Below are 9806 nucleotides of genomic sequence, written 5' to 3'. Positions count from 1 at the left end.
ATCAAGATAGAGGGTTTTCTGGGGATGCTGGGTCTTGAATGTCACTCCTGATTCTTCTTTTTTAGGCACGGTACCACCAGCCTACTGAGATTGTGTGGGAGCTTTCATGGGGGTTGTATTTCACTAATGAAAATAAATTTTGTGCACAATCTGAATGTTTATGTTTCTTTATAGAATAGACTTAGTTTAGCAATAATCTAATAATACTGATGTAACTCTGATTATCTAGGGAAAAAATGAAAACATTTGCTACCTCACTTTCCATTCCTGCAACATCTTCCAAGTACTCACAACAAGAATGAACCAATTAGCAACACTTCCTACACTGCCTAGACTCAGTGTAAGCAAATTTTGAAATAAAAAGAAAAGCATGATGGGACATTGTTATGGTTTGAACATTTGCCTCCTCTAAAAGTCATGTTGAAATTTATTCTCCAATGTAGTAGTATTGAAAGGTGGGGCCTTTAAGAGGTGATTGGGTCTTAAGGGTTCTACCCTTATGAATGAATTAATCTATTCATGAATTAATGGGTTATTGGTGTTAGATATAGTGAACCCAAAGTTTCTCTTCAAAGAATCAGTACGTCTGTATGTTCAGCTCTCTAATTCTTTAATTCTCTATTTTAAAGTTTAACTTCCTTGTAGTTTCAGTAAACAACCTTTTCCACCAGTTCTAATCAGTAGTTCACATCTGTTCCCTCAGTCCTCTGCCCCATCCTGACTCATCCCAGCCACCTGCTCCAGTCACCTGCTCTGGTCACCTGCTTTGACCCCTGCTTACCTGCTCTGACCTGCCTGAAACTGTCCTTCCTGCCAAATTACCCACCACACCACTTGAGCTCGTACCCCTGCTCCCCTTAAAGTAACCAATTGGAATTATACTAGACTGTGCAGTCTAACCCTAGCCAACAGGGGAATGACACAGCAGTAGGGGCAACTTCTGTCAGGCATAAGTACCTCTTCCCCTCCTTGTCCAGGTGTGCACTTGCCATGTTCCATCTGTGAGCTGCACCCTTCTATAGAAGTAAATTGCCTTGCTGAGGAAATTTATATTTGAGTGCTACTTCTTTTGCAGCATAAAAATTCTACTTGCAACAGTGGATTAATGGATGAATGGGTTATTGTGAGAGTGGGATTGGTGGCTTTACAAAAGAGGAAGAGAGACCTGAGCTAGCACACTCAGCCCCATTGCCATGTAATGTCCAGCACCACCTCAGGACTCTACAGGGTCATCCCCAGGAAGAAGGTCCTCACTAGATGTGGTCCCCTGACCTTGGACTTAGCCTCCAGAGCTGTAAGAAATAAATTTCTTTTCTTTATAAATTGCCCAGTTTTAAGTATTCTGTTATAAGCAACAAAAAATGGACTAAGACACACATAGATCATGCTTTATGGAGTTTATAACCAATTTGTAGAGAAAGACAACGATTCATGTAAAGGCAATAACCTACACCAGATGGCAGGTGAAAACATACATGTGAGCAGGACAAAGTGCTGCAGAAGTTGTAAGAAAGGTATCATTAGTCTCCTAGTTACCAATACTCTAAATTGTGAAGTTATCTTCAAACCCCAAACTTAAATCACTCCCACACAGTCTCCTTCAAAATGCCTCTTGCAGCCTCCTCTTTTTCTGTTCCATGCCTAATAGCATCACCTTACTTTAAGTCTTTATCAATTTATATTTAAATTGTTAAAACTTTTTACCTGTCTCCTTGCCGCTGGCCACTTCCCACTTCAACTCATGTGGAGCACAAATTAAACTTCCAAAAGCACCACTTTGATCCTGTTCCTCACCTATTCAAACACTTTCTTGGATGCTAATTTCCAATTGAAATAAAGTCAAAACTTGAGGATTGGCATGAAGAAAGGATCCAGGTTTAAGCTGATCTGGGCTTAGTCCTAGGATGGTAACAGTGGGAAAAAAGAGGGAAAAAATGAGCAAGTCCAACAAGCCTTGATGGTTGGAATACAGGGGCTGAGAGAAGGTAGCATTACCAAGAAGTATGGCTTGAACCTCGGAGAATGGAAGATGAGCAAAAGGCAAAAATAGAGAAGTGCACATTTAGATGTGTTGAGATGAAAAGACTCAGGGCTTTCCCAATATCACCTACTGAGTATGGACTTAGAGGGACATACGAAGGTCAACATAGATGCTTGTTGAACAAATAAATAAACAAAAGAATGAATGAATAACACTCCTATTTGCATAATGTCCATCGTTTCATTTTATCTTTATAATAACCTTAGTTGGAGGTTCTTAATCACAATTTTACTGATGTCTTAACCAAGACTCAGAGAGGTTATGTAATTCTCCCAATATACCCCAGTAAATGAGAGGCAGTGCTGAGATGTGAAGCCAGGTCTGCTCGATGTCGCAGCCCATCTAGCACGTTGCCCTCTGGAAGCATCTAATTGTGCAGCATCTGGAGACGTGGAGCTGTGGGACACATTTGCAAAAGGTGGTTGTTTCTCATCAAAGCTGGAGGAGACATAGAGGAATATTGCAGAGGGCAAAAAGTGGACATTCTGGACCTCAGTAATGGGAAGTTTTAGAGATAGAGGAAGCGGAACCCTTGAAGGCAACAGAAGAGAAGATGTAATAGAAGAAGAATCATGGAACCAAGAGAGAAAGGAGATTTGTTGAGTAAACGTTATTAACAACATGAAAAGCTACAGAAATAGTCTCAATGAGAACAGTGAGGCAGCCTGGTTTGAATGGAGGAAAGAGCCTGGACCACAGCAGATAGCCTGTGTTACAACCATCCTTCTGTTTGAAGCTTGAGCACAGAGGGGAGAAAAAATTAACAACTTTTTTTTCACTTATTGCAAGGGACATGGTGGACACTCCTATAATAAAAGACAGATTAACAAGATAAAAGCATAACAAATTTATTTTGAAAGTTTTATGTGACTCAGGAGGCTTTAGAAGTAAAAACCCCAAAGACTTAGGGAAAACTGTGTATTTTTATGGTAAGTCTGATGAAAGAAGTGCAAAAAAATGTGATTGGACTATATGAAGGGGCAGGGCCTAATAGTAATAAACTGTGTGGGGCGGGAGTGTGTTGCTCAGCAAGACGTATTTGTTCAGACTCTTCTTGGCCTCTCTGTGTAGCATTTCTTTCCTCTAGGTATAGGGCAGGTCATCTCTCACATGAGGGGCCTCTGATCTACTTGCAGGAAAGGTAAGACAGAGAATTCCTTTATGCTTGGCTCTCACACAGAAATGTGGGGGAAAGTCAGAGTGACCTTGCTTCCTAGGCCCTCTCAATCTTCTTCAGCTCAAACGGCTTTGGGGTAATGTTTTCTGAGCCCCAACAAGCAAGTTGCCTAAATGACTTGAAATTTATTATTTGTATTTATTACATGGCGATAATATCCATTTGGCAAGATTAAATGGGATAATGCTGTCATATAGCATATAGCATCTGACAGTTATAAAGCAACAGTCTGAGCACTCAATGCATACTATTTCATTTAATCCATACAACTCTGCTCAGTAGGTTTTGTTGGAGTCAGCTTGCTTGCAGATGAGGAGACACAGGTTCAGAGAGTTTAAATAATTTACTTAAGGTCACACAGCTTGTGAGTGGCAGGGCTGGAATTTAAACCCAACCATTCTGCTCCCAGAAGCTATGTTCTTCATCATCATGCTATGCTGAATTGTGTTGAACAAATTGTCCATAAATATTATTGCCTTCCTCTCAAGAACATGTGAGCTATATTAGGTTTTTAAAACTAGGTAGATCATAAATATTTAAACCAGAGGTGAAAAAACAATAGCCCATAGTCCAAATCTGACTTCCACCTGTTTTTTTGTATGACCTGCAAGCTAAGAATGGTTTTCACAATTTTTAATGATCTAGAAAAAATTAAAAATAATATTTGAGACACATGAAAATTATAGTGAAATTCAAATTTTAGTGTCCATAAAGTTTTATTGAAACCCAAACATTCATTTTTTACATATTATTTAGGCCATTTTTTGCCCCATAAGAGCAAAACTGAATACTTGAAATGGAACTACAAAGTCTAAAATACTTAATATCTGGACCTTTACAGAAAAACTTTGCCAACCTCCTGATATAACCAAAAACTTTCTTTGGCTAATGGAAGAGAAGCGATTTAAGGGCTTGAATTTCTCAGGAAATTCTTCACCCCTCCTGGTGCCCCATCCTCTCATATTCTCCATGGGCTGCACACGCACCTGCACTTCATTAGAGAATGGTCATGGGGAGGAAAAAAGTCCCTGACAGAATAGTGTGTTGTATTTCTTGGGTGGAGAAAGAAGGTGGAAGGAGGCTTGCCGGGTAGGGTGAAGGTAAGGCTTTCTTCTCAGTCCTGAATTACAGCCAGATGAGTTTGTCCCTGTTTCATCTCCAGAATTATAACTTTTAATAAGCATGGAAGTGCAGGAGCTCAGCAGGCAGTGGAGGAGACACAATGGCCAAGTCTCATCACAGGTGTCTCCTCTCTGGGGCTGGTCCGTGATCAGCAATGCAAACAGTTCAGCCCCCTTCCCAGGGTCTATTTACTTTCTCAGGCTTATGGTGACAAATTCACTGGGAAATGGCAAAGCCTTGGTGGGGTCTTGGGGGGTTTGGACAGAGCCAGGAGCCAGTTGCCAGTCGCTTGGGTTCTGTGTGGAGCTTTGTCAGCGACCCTCCAGCAAGTTGGTGGCAAGTTAATTGCTCTCTTTCTGCCTTACTTAGCATAATTAAACTGAAGTAATATAGTTCACCAAAGTCAGTGTGTTCAGGCATCCAGCCTATAAGATAATAAGTAAGCAATAGAATGACAACAGCAAGTATGTGTGTGCTCATTTGTTTTTAAAAAACTTTTCTAAAATTGTGGCAAAATAAATATAACATAAAATTTACCATTTTGACCATCTTTATGTGTACAGGTCTGCAGCACTAACTATAGTCACAGTGTTGTGAAATCATCCATCTCCAAGACCATTTCATCTTGCAAAACTGAAACTTTGTACAGATTAAACATTCGCAATCACCTTCTCCTTCCAGTCTCTGGAACCATCTTTCTGCTTTCTGTCTCTATGAATCTGACTACTTTAGCTACCTCATATAAATGGAATCATACAGTATTTGTCATTTTGTGACTGGCTCATAACACTTAGTATGTCTTTGACATTCATCTATGTTGTAATATGTATCAGAATTTCCTTCTTTTTTTTTTTCCGAGACGGAGTCTCCATCTGCTGCCCTGGCTGGAGTGCAGTGGCACAATATCGGCTCAGTGCAACCTCTGTGTCCCAGGGCCAAGTGATTCTCCTGCCTCAGCCTCCTGAGTAGCTGGGATTACAGGTACCTGCTACCACCCCACCTAATTTTTGTATTTTTAGCACAGACAGGTTTTCACCATGTTGGCCAGGCTGGTCTCTAACTCCTGACCTCAAGTGATCCACTCACCTCAGCCTCCAAAAGTGCTGGGATTATAGGCATAAGCCAGCGTGCCCAGCTGAAATTCCTTCTTTTGAAAGGTTGAATGATATTCCATTACATATATATGCCACATTTTGTTTATCTATTCATCCATCGATGGACATATGGGTTGCTTCCACTTGTTGGCTGTTGTGAATAATGCTGTTATGAACATGGGTATGAATATGGGTAGATGAACCCTTGCTTTCAATTCTTTTGGGTATACGTCCAGGAGTAGAATTGTTTTATCATATGGTAATTCTATTTTTAATTTTTTGAGGCAGCTTCATACTGTTTTCTGTAGTGTTTTCTATGTAACATGTAAGACCAGGAGGAGTGGGAGCCTAGATGGGTAGATAGGCGCCAATCCTAGACTTTGAGCTTTATTATGGATATAATCAGAAGACTTTGCTAGTTTATCCCTTGGACCAGTCCTTAGTACATATAATTGTTTGCTGAATTGATTTTAATCTAGTATAACAATGACTGGTTTCTTTTCTTCTTAGACTTTGGCTTCTCCTGTTCTTTCTTTTTTGTTTTCTGTTTTTGTTTTTACCACTCCTTTCTAATCTGACATTAGTGGCTTTCCTTTTATTTTATTTTTACTAGAGATACATATCAGATATAGAAGAACATAAATAACACTGAGCCATGAATTTAGACAAAAACAAAACAACAGAAAGTGAAATCATCCAAGAAAATAATGAAGCTACCTACATAGGCTAGGCTCAGTTGCACTTCCAAATGTGTTTTAAATTAAGTCATCTCAACCGTGACTACAAGTTCAAAATATTCAAAGCAACCTTATTGGAATTGGAACAAGGCATATTTGGTTTCCTCTGAAGGATTTTTTAAAAGGGTAGTTAATAGCAGAGCTCTGAAATGTAAAAATACAGGAAAAGAAAGCCCATATGCAAATTGTTCTCGCAGTATATGGCATTAAAACCCGCCAACTTTCAGAAGTTGTGATGGCTTGGTAAAATCTCACTTATACGAAAGTGCTTACGTAGCAACTGCATTTGTATGAGTAAGGCCGATCAAGTGGAAGTGAGCAGAGGAAGAATTTGGAGCAATCTAAACAAATATTCAGAGTCCATAGACTCAGATAGGTTTTGCCTTTATTTTACACACAATAAATACAGGCAAACTGGTTGCCTAGTTCCCTAAGAAGACAAAATAGAAGCAGTAATTTCCAAGCATGCAAAAAGAGAGTGGGCTAAAATCAGGCACAAGAGTTAAATCTGAAAAACAAAAAACAACAACAAAACTACTGAATTTATAAGGAGGAGATAGTAAAAACAGGAACATATGCAAACCCTAAAAAGAGAACACTGTCACAGCATAAAGAGTATCCTTGAATTATTTGATCAAGAAATTGAGGCCTTCCCATCTCATAGCCTCCCGTGCATCTCCACAGGAAGGCATAGAATCCAAATTGATGCTCATAATGATTTCTTCCATCAGTATGGTTATACCTTAAACAATTGGGCCACAAAGTAGTAAAAATGAACTATACTGGAAAATTGACATCTGCAGAGACAACTGGATCTTATGATGCCATGATGCCAGTTAAATGAGGTATAAGGTCACATCATCCAATCTTAGCAAAATTTTCATTTGTTTGTTTCTTTGAGACTGAGTCTTGCTCTGTCACCCAGGCTGGAGTGCAGTGGCACGATCTTGGTTCACTGCAACCTCCACTTCCCACGTTCAAGTGATTATCGTGCCTCAGCCTCCCGAGTAGTTGGAATTACAGACACCTGCCACCACCCCTGGGTAATTTTTTGTACTTTTAGTAGAGACAGGGTTTTACCATGTCAGTCAGGCTGTTCTTGAACTCCTGACCTCAAGTGATCCTCCCGCCTAGGCCTCCCAAAGTGCTCAGATTACAGATGTGAGCCACCGCACCCAGCCCTTAGCATAGTTTTATATTTAATTACAGTAGTAACAAAACTTTATAGTTAGAGAGTTTATAATTTTCCTATATACTAAATGTAATCTTAGGGAAGACTCAGTTTCCTTATCTGTCAAATGATGATGATAATAAAAGTACATCATAGATCTGTTGTGAGGACAAAATGAGGTGATGAATGGAAGGCACCCAGCATTTTCCATAGCCTGTGTCTCCTAAATGTTAGATACCATACTGTACCTCTGTTATGATCACCACCATCACCTCTGCCGCCACCACACTGTTGTCTACTACTGTTGATCTTTATGACAACACTGCACCTGATGTACCTGCTCCTGTCCTGGCTGTATCATTTATTATCTATGTGACCTTGGGAATTCATCTGCCTCAGTTTTCTCATCTGGAAAATAAAGATAATGTTATATAATATCTACCTCATTCACTTGCTAGAAGGATTTAGTGAGATAATAATGAAAAATATTTAAAATAGGGACAAGTGCAGGACAAGCATTTGAGTTGTATTAGCTATGATTATTATTATTGTTATTATTTGGTATTATTTCTAAGGAAAGTAGTTCTCAAAGTGTGGAGTGGGGACCCCTGGTGGTCCCTTTTTCAGTCCATGAGGTGAAAACAATTTTCATAGTGATACTAAAATGTTGAGTGCCTTTTTCACTTCCATTCTCTCAAATATACAGTGTTTACCTGAGGCTACATGGAGTATGATATCACTACAGACTGAATGCAGTCTTAACTCTAGCTGCCTTCTGTTAAACACTAAAGAAATTTGCAAATATGGGAAACAATGATTCTCTCTAATATTTGTAAAATAAAGTTATTTTTCCACAAAAATATTTTTATGTTAGTTTATGATGGGTTTATTGTTATTTTTAATGAACAAATACTTTTAAAGATTAGGTTTTAATTTCTAATATGGTAAATATCAATAGACGTAATGCATATAAACAAAGGTTCTTTGGGGTTCTCACTAAGTTTATGAGTATAAAGGGATCCTGAGACAGAAAAGTTTGAGAATCACTGTCTTAGTTCATTAAGCCTCAGAGTTGTTGACATCCTGAAGGTAACTTGCTTGAGATTCGAATATAGGCAAAGCCAAATTTCAACCAAAGTTTCCTGATAAGGAGACCTAGTGGTCACTATAATATGCCACATCCCAAGAGTAACAGAGCTCCCTATATGGAAGAGGGCACAACAGTCATCTCTACCTTTTAACAGTTTGGTACTATTACAGGGCTCAGTATTGGTAGGTATACTTAGCAAGACTCTACCCTTAACATGGTATTCAAGGCTAATTGATGTTTTCCAACACCTTGAGTTTTATTCCAAGTGGCCGATCATTGCTGCACCAAATTTACATGCGGTTTTTGCCTTGTGATTAAGAAGAAGGATCTAGTGTAATACTCTTAAGTCCTGGTTTCAAATCCAAAACTGATTCCCATCATAGGTTTTAAAATGTCAAGCAAGATATTCTTATCCATGTGTAAGCCACTTTAAATACACTTTTCAGGAGTTCAAGAACTAATCCCTGAAGGAACTGGGTCAAGTTCTTCCCAATCCTGTGTTCCTGCACCACAGATGGCTAAATTTCAGCATTAAGAAAATACTTTGGGATACAAGAGCATACTTAAAGGAAGAAAAATAAACAGAAATAGCCTTGCACAAACCTGACGTATGTGGTCTCGCTTTGAATAAGCATATACTTGAGTATATGCCACTAAAACAAATTGGTTTTAAGTATGTAACATTCTGATTTAGAGTTCTCACCATTATCTTGGTAAAATATTGACACCTACTGCATTGTCTTAAGACTTATGTCTCAGAGGCTTCAGATTTTTACACATAGTATATAAGCACGTATATACTATACATTTCCTTGGGTTGAATTGAAATCTCCAGTGTGATTTGAAGAGTTTGGCTTATGGGGCAATGGGACAGGTTTGCATGCAGTATGCAAAATTTTCTGCTAAGTGCAATGGGCTTTTGGAAATTAAATTGGTTTATTTCAATCCATGCTTGTTGACATAAATGTCACATGTATGCTGAATATTATTCTTCTGTTTCTGCTTCAATATTAATCCTTAAAAATATTATCTCAGATAAGCTATGACTATACAATGCCAAATATCTATCTTGCAATAATAAAACTTGCTTTTATTATCCTGACATTCCCAAATCTGATATTTGACAAGATGGAGTTAAGTGACCTGATACTGTAGAATAACAGAACTAAGCAACATGAAATGAAAATCATTTTGATCCAGCCACATAGTATCAAAGAACTAAATAACCCCACTCCAATACTTTGCTGAATTTAATAATTTCAACTAAATGTTATCAGATCAATTATTGTGTGCAGCACTGACCATTTTACTCTTGAAATAGTGTGAGAGGAAGATAGGGGAAACAAGCATGAAATATAGGGGGCAAAGAAGATT

The 9806-nt window shown here is 38.6% G+C and overlaps 1 pseudogene; it reads right to left on the bottom strand.

Annotated features, from left to right (window-relative positions):
- Positions 1-2280: 2280 nt before the first annotated feature.
- Positions 2281-9806, bottom strand: part of LOC135274538 (uncharacterized) — a 103434-nt pseudogene continuing 95908 nt past the window's right edge.

The sequence above is a fragment of the Aotus nancymaae genome, unplaced genomic scaffold (genome assembly GCF_030222135.1).
Source record: "Aotus nancymaae isolate 86718 unplaced genomic scaffold, 86718_ANA_hifiasm-v0.15.2.pri h1tg000012l, whole genome shotgun sequence".
In the NCBI taxonomy this organism is placed as follows: Eukaryota; Metazoa; Chordata; class Mammalia; order Primates; family Aotidae; genus Aotus; species Aotus nancymaae.
This window is presented reverse-complemented; position numbering and strand designations above follow the sequence as displayed.